The sequence below is a fragment of the Rhinoderma darwinii genome, chromosome 1 (assembly GCF_050947455.1).
Source record: "Rhinoderma darwinii isolate aRhiDar2 chromosome 1, aRhiDar2.hap1, whole genome shotgun sequence".
Lineage (NCBI taxonomy): Eukaryota > Metazoa > Chordata > Amphibia > Anura > Rhinodermatidae > Rhinoderma > Rhinoderma darwinii.
Genome location: NC_134687.1, coordinates 219,850,796 through 219,867,591, shown reverse-complemented (window position 1 = coordinate 219,867,591; position 16,796 = coordinate 219,850,796). Strand labels below are relative to the sequence as shown.

Genomic DNA, 16,796 nt, shown 5'->3' with positions numbered 1-16,796 from the left:
ATTCCCCAGAGACCTTGGACCCATATCTCCATGGATTTTATCACCGATTTGCCTCCATCTCAGGGCAAGTCGGTGGTGTGGGTGGTAGTCGACCGCTTCAGTAAGATGTGCCACTTTGTGCCCCTTAAGAAGCTACCTAACGCCAAGACGTTAGCTTCTTTGTTTGTGAAACACATCCTGCGTCTCCATGGGGCCCCAGTCAATATCGTTTCTGACAGAGGGGTACAATTTGTTTCCTTATTTTGGAGAGCTTTTTGTAAAAAGTTGGAGATTGATCTGTCCTTCTCCTCCGCCTTCCATCCCGAAACTAATGGCCAAACGGAAAGGACCAACCAATCCCTGGAACAATATTTAAGATGTTTCATCTCTGACTGTCAATTCGATTGGGTCTCATTCCTTCCCCTTGCTGAATTTTCCTTGAATAACCGGGTCAGTAACTCGTCAGGGGTCTCCCCGTTTTTCTGTAATTTCGGGTTTAACCCAAGATTCTCCTCCGTCTCCCCTGGTTGTTCCAATAATCCTGAGGTAGAGGATGTTCATCGGGAACTGTGCACTGTCTGGGCCCAGGTTCAGAAGAACCTAGAGGCGTCCCAGAGCGCACAAAAGATTCAGGCGGATAGTAGACGTTCTGCTAACCCCCGGTTTGTCGTCGGGGATTTGGTCTGGTTGTCGTCCAGGAACTTGCGCCTTAAGGTCCCGTCCAGGAAGTTTGCTCCCCGATTTATTGGACCTTATAAGATCATTGAAGTCCTCAACCCTGTATCCTTCCGTCTGGAGCTCCCCCCATCATTTCGCATACATGACGTCTTCCATGCCTCCCTCCTTAAACGCTGCTCCCCGTCCTGGTCCCCCTCGAGGATACCTCCTGTTCCCGTTCTCACCCCTGAGGGGGTGGAATTCGAGGTGGCCAAGATTATGGACAGTAGGATGGTCCAGGGCTCCCTCCAGTACCTGGTCCATTGGAGAGGATACGGGCCGGAGGAGAGGACTTGGGTACCTGCCCGTGATGTTCACGCTGGGGTATTGATCAGGAGGTTCCACCTTCTCTTCCCCACTAAACCGGGTCCCCTTAGTAAGGGTCCGGTGGCCCCTCATAAAAGGGGGAGTACTGTTAGGGATCTGCCAGGTACTTCATCTAGGTATACTCCTGGGATTAATCAATCCACACCTGAGGCCAGACCTGTTCGACTGACACCATCTCCCACCAACCAGGGTGGCAGGCTCAGGAGTGGGAGAGCCTATCGCGGCCTGGTCTGTCGGAGTTAGCTCCGCCCCCTGTCCTTTATTACCTGCCCTGTTCTCTCCCTCAGTGCTTGTAATTCTTTTGGATTCCTAGCCCCTCTGCTGCTTGCTCCAGCCTGCTTCTGCCGTGCTTCTGCCTTGCTGCAGTTCTGCTTGACCTGCTTTGCTTTGCCCCCGGCTTGCTTCTGTCTCCTTGCCCGCTTGGGTATACTCACTTCGTCCTGGTCCTGACTGTCCGTTCGCCGCTCCGTTTCCTCGTGGCGTTCCGTGGCTACTGCCCCTTCCCTTGCATGTTCCCTGTTTGTTTTCCTGTGCACTTAGACAGCGTAGGGACCGCCGCCCAGTTGTACCTCGTCGCCTAGGGCGGGTCGTTGCAAGTAGGCAGGGACAGGGCGGTGGGTAGATTAGGGCTCACTTTCCCTTCACCTCCTTCCGGCCATTACAACACCTGAGCAATAATGACATACTATATATTCGCTCTTTGAAACAGAAAGTGCATAATCTACATGATATACATAGACAATACCATTTATAGGATTCTTCACAGAATCTGCTTCTCCAAGTCTTTTCACTATTTTTAACCCACTATTTACATGCATAACATATGCTTTTTGACATGTAAAAAACATATATATATATATTTTTAGCCATTCCTTTTCTTCCTTCCCCACACTCTTTTCCCATATCAGACTCCAATCCAAAACGCATTACTGATTGCCCAAAATAGCACAATATGAATTATAATTAGATACGTACTAAGACACCTGTTGTAACTGCAGAATGGCTCACTAGAAATAAATATAGTACAAATACAACTTCTTCTAGGAAAAAGCAATCTAAGAGATCACACCTCTTTGTTGTTTTTTATCCATACTTACTAATCACGGCGGGACACGTCGTACATTCGCAGCATAACACAGCCGATGCAAACTCCACCACTTCCTGTTTGCGCTCCAGAGGCTCCACGTGACCTGGAACGCAATCAAAGCACAGGTGTCTTACAGGACATATAAACCAATAGGGCCTCTCAGTTCAACTAACAACAGCCATGACTAAGGACGCATGAGGCGTCTGAAACGCGTAGGCTCCCCTTTGGATCGATATCCCTCTTTGCACATTAGGATCTCAGCCTATTGATCCTTTTTAAATGACCAAATAAAACTTGGAAACAGTTTCCATTTTATCTACACTAGCGCTGGACCCAACTCTTCTTGCTCTTTGCTGTTTACCCATCGTGTGCCGACACGAGGACCCGTGCGCTGTCAATGATACAAAGTTACGTATCAGGTGAGCTGGAGGTTTCCTCTCCTTTTTTCTAAGTAAAAATGACACTTGTTCCACAGATTTGCGAATTCAATGTCCAATATGTGGTGCCCAGCTTGTGTCACCATGAAAAGACAGTTCTCTAAATATTATGCTGTTTCCCGGTTTTAGAAATACCCTACAAGTGTCCCTAATCTTTTGCCTAGACATACGACAGGCCTCAGGAGTGAAAGAGTACCAAGCATTGGTTCACAATTGCAGAGGCTTTGAGTAGTAAAAGAATTCTCCAATACGAGACCCCATTTTGGAAACTATCTCTCAAGGAACTTTTTTGCAAGGGGTGTAAGTGAGCATTTTGACCCTACAGGTGTTTTCCATAAATGAACACGCTGCGGATGGTGCAAAGTAAAATTTGCAATTTTTCCACAGATATGCCGTGACAAATATGTTGTGCCCAGCTTGTGCCAGTGTACGCACACACCCCAAAAGTTGTTAAAAGAGGGTTCGCCCGGGTATGGCGATGCCTTATATGTGGAAGTGAACTGCTGTTTGGGCACACTGTAGGGATCAGAAGGGAGGGAGCGCCATTTACCTTTTGGAGCGCAGATTTTTTGGTATTAATTTTGATTGGAGTTTTACTGGTGTTTCAGTTTATAATGTGGGGGCATATGTAAGCTGGACAAAGTACACTACCGTTCAAAAGTTTGGGGTCACCCAGACAATTTTGTGTTTTCCATGAAAACTCACACTTATATTTATCAAATGAGTTGCAAAATGACTAGAAAATATAGTCAAGACATTGACAAGGTTAGAAATAATGATTTTTATTTGAAATAATAATTTTCTCCTTCAAGCTTTGCTTTCGTCAAAGAATGCTCCATTTGCAGAAATTACAGCATTGCAGACCTTTGGCATTCTATGTAAAGGATCTGCCAGACACAGCTTCTGTGTCGACGCCCGTGGGTAATCAGTCTGCACCTGCTCCTAAGTCTGAGAGAGTGACTCCATCTTCTACCAGTCAGGCTGGGAGGCTTAGGAGTGGGAGAGCCTATCACAGCCTGGCCAGACGGAGCTAGCTCCCGCCCTCTGTCTATTTATACCTGCCTGCTCCTCCAGTGCCTGTGATTCTGCCTGTTTCCTGGCTCTGCTGCTTGAACTATTTGTGCTCTGCTTCATTTTGACCCTGGCTTACTGACTACTCTCCTGCTCTGCGTTTGGTACCTCGTACACTCCTGGTTTAACTCGGCTCGTTCACTACTCTCGTTGCTCACGGTGCTGCCGTGGGCAACTGCCCCATTTCCCTAGCTTCTGTGTACCCTTGTCTGTCGTGCACTTGTTGAGCGTAGGGACCGTCGCCCAGTTGTACGCCGTCGCCTAGGACGGGCCGTTGCAAGTAGGCAGGGACTGAGTGGCGGGTAGATTAGGGCTCGCCTGTCTGTCTCCCTACACCGGCATTACATTCTAGCTGTTAATTTGCTGAGGTAATCGGGAGAAATTTCACCCCATGCTTCCAGAAGCCCCTCCCACAAGTTGGATTGGCTTGATGGGCACTTCTTGCGTACCATACGGTCAAGCTGCTCCCACAACAGCTCTATGGGGTTGAGATCTGGTGACTGCGCTGGCTACTCCATTACAGATAGAATACCAGCTGCCTGCTTCTTCCCTAAATAGTTCTTGCATAATTTGGAGGTGTGCTTTGGGTCATTGTCCTGTTGTAGGATGAAATTGGCTCCAATCAAGCGCTGTCCACAGCGTATGGCATGGCATTGCAAAATGGAGTGATAGCCTTCCTTATTCAAAATCCCTTTTACAAATCTCCCACTTTACCAGCACCAAAGCAACCCCAGACCATCACATTACCTCCACCATGCTTGACAGATGGCGTCAGGCACTCTTCCAGCATCTTTTCAGTTGTTCTGCGTCTCACAAATATTCTTCTGTGTGATCCAAACACCTCAAACTTCGATTCGTCTGTCCATAACACTTTTTTCCAATCTTCCTCTGTCCAATGTCTGTGTGCTTTTGCCCATATTAATCTTTTCCTTTTATTAGCCAGTCTCAGATATGGCTTTTTCTTTGCCACTCTGCGCTGAAGGCCAGCATCCCGGAGTCGCCTCTTCACTGTAGACGTTGACACTGGCATTTTGCGGGTACTATTTAATGAAGCTGCCAGTTGAGGACCTGTGAGGCGTCTATTTCTCAAACTAGAGACTCTAATGTACTTGTCTTGTTGCTCAGTTCTGCAGTGAGGCCTCCCACTTCTCTTTCTACTCTGGTTAGAGCCTGTGTGTGCTGTCCTCTGAAGGGAGTAGTACACACCGTTGTAGGAAATCTTCAGTTTCTTGGCAATTTCTCGCATGGAATAGCCTTCATTTCTAAGAACAAGAATAGACTGTCGAGTTTCACATGAAAGCTCTTTTTCTAGCCATTTTGAGAGTTTAATCGAACCCACAAATGTAATGCTCCAGATTCTCAACTAGCTCAAAGGAAGGTCAGTTTTATAGCTCCTCTAAACAGCAAAACTGTTTACAGCGGTGCTAACATAATTGCACAAGGGTTTTCAAGTGTTTTCTAATCATCCATTAGCCTTCTAACACAGTTAGCAAACTTAATGTACCATTAGAACACTGGAGTGATGGTTGCTGGAAATGGGCCTCTATACACCTATGAAGATATTGCATTAAAAACCAGACGTTTGCAGCTAGAATAATCATTTAGCACATTAACAATGTATAGAGTGTATTTCTGATTAATTTAATGTTATCTTCATTGAAAAAAACTGTGCTTTTCTTTCAAAAATAAGGAAATCTCTAAGTGACCCTAAACTTTTGAACGGTAGTGTACATCAGGGCATAATAAGGTAGTATAATAATGGGGTAAAAAAATTGTAAAATTACCCATGGATGTTTTTTGTACCATATAATGTAGTGGGAAACAAGAAAAAAATATATGTGGGGTGGAATAGGAAAAAAAATAGAGATTCCTCAACCTTTTGGGTGGTTTTGTTTTTACAGCATTCACCGTACGCTAAAAACCATGTTAACTTTATTCTGCGGGTCAATACGATTACAGCGATACCAAATTTATATAGTTTTCTTTATGACTACTTTTACAAGGAAAAAACTAATTGTTAAAAATAAAATTTGAGTTGTCGCCACATTCTGAGTCATAACTTTTTTAGTTTTCAGTTGATTTAGGGCGTATTTTTTGCAGGGCTAGCTGTAGTTTATACTGCTACCATTTTGGGGTACGTGAGACTTTTTGATCACTTTTTATTTCATTTTTTGTGGGAGGTGAATGGACCAAAAAACTGAAATTCTGAGGGTTTTAATTTGTTATGGCATTCACCGTGCGGACTAAATAATGATATATTGTAATAGTTCAGACTTTTACGGACGCGTCAATACCAATTATGTTAGCTTTTTATTTTTTCTACATTGTGCTTGAGGGAAAATGGGGAAAAAAATTTTTTGGAGCTTTTAATTTATTTTTTTATTTGTTAACATTTTTGTTACTGTTTTTTTACTTGTCCCTAGGGGACTTTAACCAGCGATCGTTAGATCGCTTGCACGATATACTGCAATACTAATGTATTGCAGTATATCGTGATTCTGACAGTCTAGGAGGCAGGGCTTCATAGGAGTACAAAGATGGTGGACCTGGGGGACTTCATCAGGCCCCCAGGCTGTCATGCCAACCAACGGTACCCCCCGATCTCGCTCTTGCTGTGCCAAAACAGTGGAAATCCCCCAAAAGTGACCCCATTTGGGAAACTACACACCTCAAGGAAATGATCTAGGGGTATAGTGAGCATTTTGACCCCACAGGTTTTTTACAGAAATTATTGGAAGTAGGCCATGAAAATTAATATCTACATTTTTTCAAAGAAAATGTAGGTTTAGTGATTTTTTTTTCTCATTTCCACATGGACTAAAGGAGAAAAAGCACTGCAAAATATGTAAAGCAATTTCTCCCGAGTAAAACAATACCCCACATGTCGTCATAGACGGCTGTTTGGACACACCGCAGGACTTAGAAGTGAAAGAGCGCTATTTGGCTTTTGGAGCTCAAATTTAGCATGAATGGTTTGCGGAGGCCATGTCACATTTGCAAAGCCCCTGAGGGGACAAAACAGCGGAAACCCCCCACAAGTGACCCCATTTTGGAAACTACACCCATTGAGGAAATTATCTAGGCGTATAGTGAGCATTTTGACCCCACAGGTGTTTTGCTTTTCACGCACACATTGACTTCAATGGGTGCGTGATGCGCGAAATACGCAGAAGGAACGGACATGTAGTGAGTTTTACGCAGCGGACTCACGTTGCGCAAAAATCACTGACTGTCTGCACGGCCCCATAGACTAACATAGGTCCGTGCGAGGCGCGTGAAAATCTCGTGCGTTGCACGGACGTATTTTACGTTCATCTGAATAAGCCATAAAGGTGAAAAAGCACCGCAAAATTTGTAAAGGAGTTTCTCCAGAGTAAAACAATACCCCACAAGTGGTAATAAACAGCTGTTTGGACACACGGCAGGGCTTAAAACGCAAAGAGCGCTATTTGGCTTTTGGAGATCACATTTAGCAGGAATGGTTTGCGGAGGCCATGTCGCATTTGCAAAGCCCCTGAGGGGACAAAACAATGAAAACGCCCAAAAAGTGACTCCATTTAGGAAACGACATCCCTTGAGGCATTTATCTAGGGGTGTAGTAAGCATTGTGACCCCACAGGTGTTTCATAGAATTTATTAGAATTGGGCAATGAAAATAAAAACAATACTTTTTCTTCAGTAAGACGTAGCTTTGGCTCAAAATTTTTAATTTTTTTCAACAAATAAAGGAAAAAAAGAACCCAACATTTGTAAATAAATTATTCCTGAGTACGGCAATACCCCATATGTGGTCATAAACTGCTGTTTGGGCACACGGCAGGGCTCAGAAGGGACGGAGCGCCATTTGGAATGCAGATTTTGCTGGATTGGTTTCTGGGCGCCTGTGGGACCAAAATAGTCGAAACCACCCAGAAGTGACCACATTTTGGAAACTACATCCCTCAATGCACTCACCTAGTGGTGTAGTAAGCATGTTAACCCTGCAGGTGTTTTGTAGAAATTAGTGTGCACTCGATGTTGCAGTAGGGATGTCACGATACCAGAATTTGGACTTCGATACCGATACTTCGTTTAGTATTGCGATTTCGATACCAATTTCGATACTTTGCCAACAGTAATAAAAACAAAAAATCTTCTGTTTTCTGATGTGAGGCGCGACGTGTGATGAATTTTGAATGTGCCTCACATTACTAGTAATTAATCCCATCATGTTTCTCAGTCATAATGGATTAATATGTAAGGTACATGATGGGGTTAATTACTATTAATGTGAGGAACATGGAGGTTAAATTCATCGCACCTCGCGCCTCACATTAATAAGTGAATGAAGGCAGTGTTTATTTCATTTTTTTACAGCGTACACATCATAAAGGATGCAAAAAAATTGTTGTGCGCGCCATTACTGAATGTGTGAATATTTTATGTAATGAGACTTATTTTAATGTTTATTGTAAAAAAGGTGAATGTGTATTTTTTTAAAAATTTAACAATACTTTGTTTTTACTTTATTTTTAAACTTTATTGTACTGACATATATCAGATATGTGCCAGTACATTAGCCTGTGTACTGATAGTAAACAGGCAGTTGTTAGGAGATACTTGGGTATGGTCCTAACAACATGAAATATGGTAAGACGGCCCTGGGGTCCGTCAATAGACCCTGGGCTGTCTGCCCATATATGGTATGGCCCTCGATCGCGTCACAGGAATTCCCTGTGACGCGATCCAGGGGCATCCCCCCTCCTCATTTTCTCCTGAATGCTGCAGTCAGCTGTGATCGCAGCATTCAGGGGAATAGCGGCGGAGATGAGAGGTTTCTCTGATCTCCGTCGTTTTAGAGCGGGGCTGCGGCTGTGTAATACAGCCATTGCCCCGCTCCTGACAGGAAGTGCGCGCGCGGTCAGCATGAGGAGGTGCGGCCGGCTCTGCACTAATGAGCGGCAATTCAGGCACTGGAGACAGAACATGGGGGTGTTTTGCAGTGCGCCCGCCATGTTCTGTCTTCAGTGCCGCCGCTCATTAGTGCAGCGCCGGCCGCATCGCATCATCCTGACCCCGCGCACATGTCAGGACTCAGGAGCGGGGCTGTGGCTGAATTACACAGCCGCGCTCCCATACATTCATGTATTACTATACTGAGCTGTGCGGCTGCGCAGCTCAGTATCGAAATACAGGAAATAGCGGTATCGAACCGTTTAGGGATGCACAGTATCGAAACAGTATCGAAGTTTCGATGCACCGTGCATCCCTATGTTGCAGAGTAAAAATTTGATTTTTTTTTTATAGATATGCCAATATGTGGTGCCCAGCTTGTGCCTCCATAACAAGACAAGCTCTCTAAATATTATGCGTTATTTCCCGGTTTTAGAAACACCCTACATGTGACCCTAATCTTTTGCTTGGACATTCGACCAGGCTCAGGAGTGAAAGAGTACCATGTAAAATTGAGGCCTAATTTGGCGATTTACAAAGTATTGGTTCACAATTACAGAGGCTAAGATGTGAAATAATAAAAAGAAACCCCTGAGAAGTGACCCCATTTGGAAACTACACCCCTCAAGGCATTTATTAAGGTGTGTAGTGAGCATTTTCACCCCACAGGTCTTTTCCATAAATGAATGCGCTGCGGATGGTGCAAATTAAAAATGTATATTTTTCCATAGATATGCCATTTCAGTGGCAAATATGTCATGCCCAGCTTATGCCACTGGAGACATACACCCCAAAAATTGCTAAAAGGGTTCTCCCGGGTATGACGATGCCATATATGTGGAAGGAAACTGCTGTTTGGGCACACTGTATGGTTCAGAGCGGAGGGAGCGCCATTTGGCTTTTGGGGAGCGGATTTTGCTTGCTAGTAGATTTGAGTATTACTGGTGTTTCCATTTATAATGTGGGGGTACATGTCAGCTGGGCAGAGTACATCAGGGGCATAGTCAGGTGGTATAATAATGGGGTAAAGAATAAAATAATCCATAGATGTGTGTTACGCTGTGACACAATCTTTCTGCACAGGCCGGTGTTGCACTGATATATGGCGTCCTTTCTTATGCTCCTTTTGGTCCACACTCCGCACCTTTGCAGTTTGGGGAATTTTGCTGGGAAAGTGTTGTCCTGGTATAATACGGGCGCCCTCGCTTCCAGCAGATATGTTTGGGCCCTCCCCTTCCTGGTTCCCTAATTTTAGGTCCTTGATAAATCGCCTCTTGAAACAGAAGAAATGTTCCCCTCGGGCTGCACAACTGCAATTTTTTATTTCCTGACTTATTGGAGCCTTAACTAATTTTATTTTTTCATAGACGTAGTGGTATGAGGGCTTGTTTTTTTTTGCGGGACGAGCTGTAGCTATTATTGGTACTGTTTTGAGGTACATGCAACTTTTTGATCACTTTTTATCCTATTTTTTTGAGAGGCCAGGTAAACAAAAAAACGCAATTCTGGCATAGTTTTTTTTATACAGCGTTCACCATGCGTTATAAATTACATGTTAACTTTATTCTGCGGGTGAGTACGATACCTAATTAATAGGACTTTCTTATGTTTTACAACTTTTTGCACAATAAAATTACTTTTGTAAAAAGAATGTATTTTTTCTGTCGCCAAGTTGTGAGAACCATAACTTTTTACATTTTTGTCTGACGGAGCTATATTAGGGCTTGTTTTTTGCGAACCGAGCTATAGTTTTTTTGATCAATTTTTATTCCAATATTTGTAACCAAAAAACAGAAACTCTGGTATAGTTTTTTACGCTTTTACGTTTATTTTTACACATTTTAAAGTTTTTTTTGTTGACCGCGTGCAATAAATAATATAATATTTTGATACCTCAGGTCGTTACGGTCGCGGCGATACCAAATACGTATTGTTTATTATTTTCTTTTCAATAATAAAGGACTTGATAAGAGAAAAAGGGCCATTGTGTTTTATTTCATTACTTGAAACTTTTATTGTTTTTACTTTTTTTACACTTTTTTTCAAGTCCCACTAGGGGACTTGAAGGTCCAACTGTCTGATGTTTTTTTTTTCTAATACATTACACTAGCTACATAGTGCAATATATTAGATCTGTCAGTTATTCACTGACAGCAAGCCGATTAGGCTTCGCCTCCCGGCGGGGCCTAATCGGCTTCTATAATCGCAGAGCAGGAGGCCATTGTGTCTCCTGTCGCCATAGCAGCAGTCTCCAGTCCTAATTGCCTGTCACGGCTGGTGATCTGCTAGCAACCGCTAAGATGCAGCGATCGCTTTCGAATGCTGCATCGAAGGGGTTAATGGCAGGGATCGGAGCTAGCTCCAGTTCCTGCCGTTACAGGTGGATGTCAGCTGTAACATACAGCTGACTACCACCGCTGATCAGCTCCTGAGCCGGCACCATCTTTGCCGGTGGCTACAGAAGCAGATCAGGCTCCGCCGCCGGGCGGGTCCTGACCGGCTTCCGTGCTAGGCAGACCGAGAGGCTAGTATTAGGCCTCTGGTTGCCATTGCAGCCACCGGAACCCTGGCAATTTCATTGTTGGGGTTACGATGAGCTGCAAACACCTTAAAGAGGCTCTGTCACCAGATTTTGCAACCCCTATCTGCTATTGCAGCAGATCGGCGCTGCAATGTAGATAACAGTAGCGTTTTTTTGTTTTTTTCAAAAACGAGCATTTTTGGCCAAGTTATGAGCATTTTTATATTTATGCAAATGAGCCTTTCTTAAGTACAACTGGGCGTGTTTAACGTTAAGTCCATGTCGGCGTGTATTGTGTGTGTACATCTGGGCGTTTTTACTTGTTTTACTGGCTGGGCGTTGTGAATAGACGTGTATGATGCTGACGAATCAGCATCATCCACTTCTCTTCGTTACCACCCAGCTACTGGCAGTGCACAGACACACAGCGTGTTCTCGAGAGATCACGCTGTGACGTCACTTCCTGCCCCAGGACCTGCATCGTGTCGGACGAGCGAGGACACATCGACTCACCTGCAAACGCCGATGCTGCTGCAGAATCAACTGTAGCCTGTCACCTGGTGCCGATGTGTCCTTGCTCGTCCGACACGAAAGTGTGTTCAGTCCGGGACTTGCGGCTGAAATATGTTCCGTCCATTACGGACGTAACATGCTCGTGTGAACCCAGTCTAAGTGTGATTGTGCAGTGGAAGAAGCTGGGCTGGAACAATGAGAAGTGGATGACACGGATTGGTCACTGATTGGTCAGCCTCATACACTTCTCTTCACAACACCCAGTTGCTAAAATGTAAAAACACACCCAGTTGTCTATTAAGAAACTAATTAGCATAAATCTAAACTTTGTCAAAAATGATTGTTTTTAAAATAAAAACCACTGCTGTTATCTACATTACAGCGCCGATCAGATTATGTAGGAGATACGGTAGGCCACTTATAATCTGGTGACAGAGCCTCTTTAAAGAGGCTCTGTCACCAGATTTTGCAACCCCTATCTGATATTGCAGCAGATAGGCGTTGCAATGTAGATAACAGTAACGTTTTTATTTTTTTAAAAAGAGCATTTTTGGGCAAGTTATGACCATTTTTGTAGTTATGCAAATGAGGCTTGCAAAAGTCCAAGTGGGTGTATTTAAAAGTCCAAGTGGGCGTGTATTATGTGCGTACATCGGGGCGTTTTTAATACTTTTACTAGCTGGGCGCTCTGAAGAGAAGTAACATCCTCTTCTCTTCAGAACGCCCAGCTTCTGTCAGATCACGCTGTGAAAACACGTTACTGTAATCTACATTGCAGCGCCGATCTGCTGCAATAGCAGATAGGGGTTGCAAAATCTGGTGACAGAGCCTCTTTAAGGCTACATTCTGTAGAGCCAGAATAGGGCTTACATAAAGGGACATGGAGTCAACTGTACCGCTCTATGCCACCAATTTCAGAGTTTTTCTGTAGTCTGAAAGAATCCAACAGAAAAGTGATCTCCACGTGTACAGTACCCTACAGAGGCTCCTTCCTAGTGCCGCGTGCATAAGGGCCTGTTCACATCACCGTTCGCTTTCCGTTCCGGGGTTCCGTCAGAGGTTTCCGTCGGGTGAACCCCGCAACGGAAAGTGAAACCACAGCTTCCGTTTCAGTCACCATTGTTATCAATGGTGACGGAAACATCGCTAATTGTTTCCATTCGTCACCATTCCGGCAGGTTTCCGTCGGAATCAATAGCGCAGTCGACTCAGCTATTGATTCCGTTGGAAAACCGGAAACCTGACGGAATGGTGACGAACGGAAACGATTAGTGATGTTTCCGTCACCATTGATAACAATGGTGACTGAAACGGAAGCTGTGGTTTCACTTTGCATGGTTCACCCGACGGAACGGAAATCAAACGGTGATGTGAACAAGCCCTTATGCCCACTTCAGTTTTTTTTTTCTTTAGGGTGCTATCCATTTTTTTAACCGACAGCCCCCAGACACTCATTTCAATGGGGCCATGCACACTTCCATTGTTTTAATGGAAAAGTGTGGCCGTTCCATCAAAGACAGGACAGGTCCTACTCAGGTCCGCTTTTCACGGAACATTCTCGGCCTTTTCCTTGATTTGGTCCGTGAAACAACGAATGGCTTCACTCTGCAGTCGTATTTTTTTACGGATCCGTCATTAATGGCCGATGGAAGTGTGCACGAGGCCTTACGTTGAGGGAACAGCCGCAGCTAGGGTATACCTATGTCAGGTGTGGACACAGCAGAAGGTGGTGAGCGGCAGACAGTAAGCAGCTGCTTAGACGATGGCAACATTCACGGAGGTTCTTAGAACGTGGAGAGCTTTCACAATATGCCGTGCTGATATTTGATAAAAGCCTTGCCTTCTTGCCGTAAATCACTGGGCTACCCAGATCCTAAGACGACCAGAAGGCTACGTAACCCCATACACTAAAAATAGCTAAAGCTACGCGGGACCGGCCATTCCTCCTCCTCCTCTTCCTGTCATCGTCACCTCCTCATCAGAATGTCCCGCCTCAGCCTGTGACCGCCCCTTTTATCCCCCTTCAGTGTACACACATCCTCCTCACCCTGATTATTCATCTCAATATTTATATCCCTGCACTTAGCGGGCATCGCTTATAAACAGCTGGGGACGTGAGCAACCGAACGCGGTGTCGGAGCACAAGAACGCTGGGAGTTAGAGAGGAAAGGAGTACACCGAGGAAACCGGCGCTCGACCAGTTCCCCCGCATCTCCTGCTGCCTGCATGTATTTACTGTCTAGTGGTTCCCGCTTAGCCCCTACCCCCAGCCACAAACTACCAGGCCCGGAAGGAGAGCAGTAGCGACTGAGCCCGTGTTTTGAGGCGCTGAATGCAGGTGAGGGAGGGGGCAGTGAATGTGTGTGAGGGGAGGAGGGGGATGTGGTGCTTTGTCTTGGCATGCTCCTATGTATATGCACATGTGCCCGGGCCCTACCAATCTGCACCCCTCCCCCGGGTAAGGCCCCGCCACGCTTTACTTCCCGTGCAGATGCAAAGAGGAGTTAGTGGAGGTGAGCACCTACTGGCACACCATCACCCATTGCCCACCTCCTTTCTACATATGGCGAGCTCCCTATTGTGCCCCCCCCCCCTCCCCCATGGTAGTAATACAGCGCGCCCTCACATAAATCTTCCTGTCTTTGTCTTGTACCTGTAAATGTCCTGTTTAATTCCATTGGTATAGTTCACTTTCTACTCCCCTATTCTGGCTCATGAGGAAAATAAACTGACTGGTGTCCCATGGAGTCTGGACACTGGCTCTGGGTGACATCTGTCTCTTTTAGGCCTTGTACACATGGTGTATATTTTTATGCAGATGTCCGTTTTTAAGTGGGATGTCACATAGAAAAAAAAAAAAGCATCAGGTCTATTCTTGGGGTATGTTCACACAGATTTGAGGGCAGATTTTGACCTGCCTGCGCTTCCTTTGCTGTGTTATTGTTTTTTTTCGGCCCTGGCTGTTGAGAGCCGCGGGCATAACTCCTTCCGTTGAAATTGGTTTCCGCGTCAAAAAAAGTGTGAACTAGGCTTTAGCGTGTTTTTTGCGCTGAAAACTCATTGCATTTTCCCATTAGTCTATAGGAGACTTTAAAATGCTGCCAAAACGTTTGCTTTTTATTTTGTGTGTTTTTGAATGTACATGCGTGAGTAAAACACAGCGTATATTTTCTAAGGTACATGTATTTAAAATAACGGTGACAAAAAAAATTGATCTCAAAACTTCTACTTGCCCTCAGCTGAACATAATACTGACCACTGTATTCTTAGGCCTCATGCCCACGACCGTAGTGGTGTGCGAGGCCCGTGATTTGCGGCTCGGACAGCCGCAGGTCATCCGTGGGCTGCCCGCAAATCGTGGGCCGTGTACATTCATTTCAATGAGCCCACATGTAAAATGTTGCCGTAATAAGACATGTCCTAACTTTTTGCGGTCCAGGCTCCCGGGCAATGCATGGACAGTGGAAACCACAGACTTATGCGTCGGCCCATAGAAATGCATGGGACCGCAATTCACCAGCGGATTTGCGGGTGAACTGCGGCTGCAAAAACACGTTCGTGTTAGCCCTTCTTCTAAAGGCTCTTTTACATGGCCTGTTGATCAGGGGAATGGGATGCTCATTCTCGATTGGGCTGGATTCACACGAGCATGTTCGGTCCGTAAGGACGGAACGTATTCCGGCCGCAAGTCCCGGACCGAACACACTGCAGGGAGCCGGGCTCCTAGCATCATAGTTATGTACGACGCTAGGAGTCCCTGCCTCTCCGTGGATCTACTGTCCCGTACAGAAAACATGATTACAGTGCTGGACAGTTGTCCCGCAGCGAGGCAGGGACTCCTAGCGTCGCACATAACTATGATGCTAGGAGCCCGGCTCCCTGCAGTGTGTTCGGTCTGGGACTTGCGGCTGAAATACGTTTCGTCCTTTACGGACCGAACATGCTTGTGTGAATCCAGCCCTATTGGTCGGTGTAGAACAGCTTAGTGCTCAGCAAGCAAACGCTCATTTGTCGGCCGATCGCATATTCTACGTGGCAGTAAAATTCATCTTTGTTGGCATCACATCTCCCAGTGTAAACGGGATGTGCTGGCGACAAAGTTGTAAACTGTATGGGGGTGAACGCTCTCGCTTGTCCCTATACAGTACAATGATTACTCCATGTAAATGGAGCCAAGCGAGTGCCATTCAACGTGCTATATAGCATCGATCCATGTTCCATTTACCGGCTGAAAACTGGTGTGAACAGGACCTTTACACAACATGTTCCCAGATGTGTGTGTGTGTATATCTGTATCACATTGTGATCGTGGCTGTATAGATATAACTACAATATGAATGTGTAGGCACAAACCTCTAAGTACTCTATATATACACACATTATGTAAACTGTAGTTGTAGCTTTTTGTGCATAGATGTAAAATACTGACTTGTGCGAGTGATGACAACCTGTGTACAGTGCTGGGAAGTAGGTTAGTATGTTAGTATGTTGCTGCTATATAAGTGACCAGAAACAAACGCCACACACTCTATAGGTAATAATCAAACATGACTTCTAAACTGCTGGTTATACAATATTTTAGTGTGTATATCTAGTAGGAATAGCTCTAGGCTCAGACAGGTTTAACTTCTGTTAAAACCTTTGCCCTGTATCTTGGTGTTTATCTCTGGTTCTATATTTCACTCCGTTATAAGCCACGCATTCAGCAATCCCTTCATATATGTGGCTTGTCTTAAAAAAAAATAAAAAATATATATATATATATATATATGTGGGGGCTTCAGCTTACATATTATATTGTAGGAGCACTTCAAATTCTACATCCTAACCGAGGCCTAGGTGCACTTCCTACTACCGAGCTGGCTTTCAATCCTTCCCCAGTGGAGGCCTTTTTGAAAATTCCTGAAGTGCAAAATACAAAATTTTCTAGTGGCGTTTGCATAAGCTGGGCATTCTATCTAATCGCCTAGTAATGAAGAAAAACAACAATCAGTGGTGGGGATTATTCACGAAGCGGTCCATGGTTTTCTTCTAATATTAGCTCTCAGATTATTCACCGCTTGGGATTCTATTTGCCATGCTACACTACCTCAAGTTTGGATAAAATGGTTAAAACCGTTTAAAATTGGGAAGTGAAATTTTTGTAACAAACAAAGCCGTATTGAGAAGTGAACCCCTTAACCAGTTTTTTTTTTTTTGTTTAAACTAATCT

At 44.8% G+C, this 16,796-nt stretch overlaps 1 long non-coding RNA gene across 1 annotated transcript in view; it reads right to left on the bottom strand.

Moving 5' to 3' along the window:
* LOC142759507 (uncharacterized) overlaps window positions 1–13,581 on the bottom strand; it is a 138,449-nt gene extending 124,868 nt beyond the window's left edge. The window contains exons 1-2 of the long non-coding RNA XR_012883145.1: window positions 13,284–13,581; window positions 2,121–2,213 (exon numbers count right to left, since the gene is read on the bottom strand). This is a non-coding gene — a long non-coding RNA (uncharacterized LOC142759507). The remainder of the gene's footprint in view (window positions 1–2,120; window positions 2,214–13,283) is intronic.
* Between the last annotated feature and the right edge of the window lie 3,215 nt (window positions 13,582–16,796).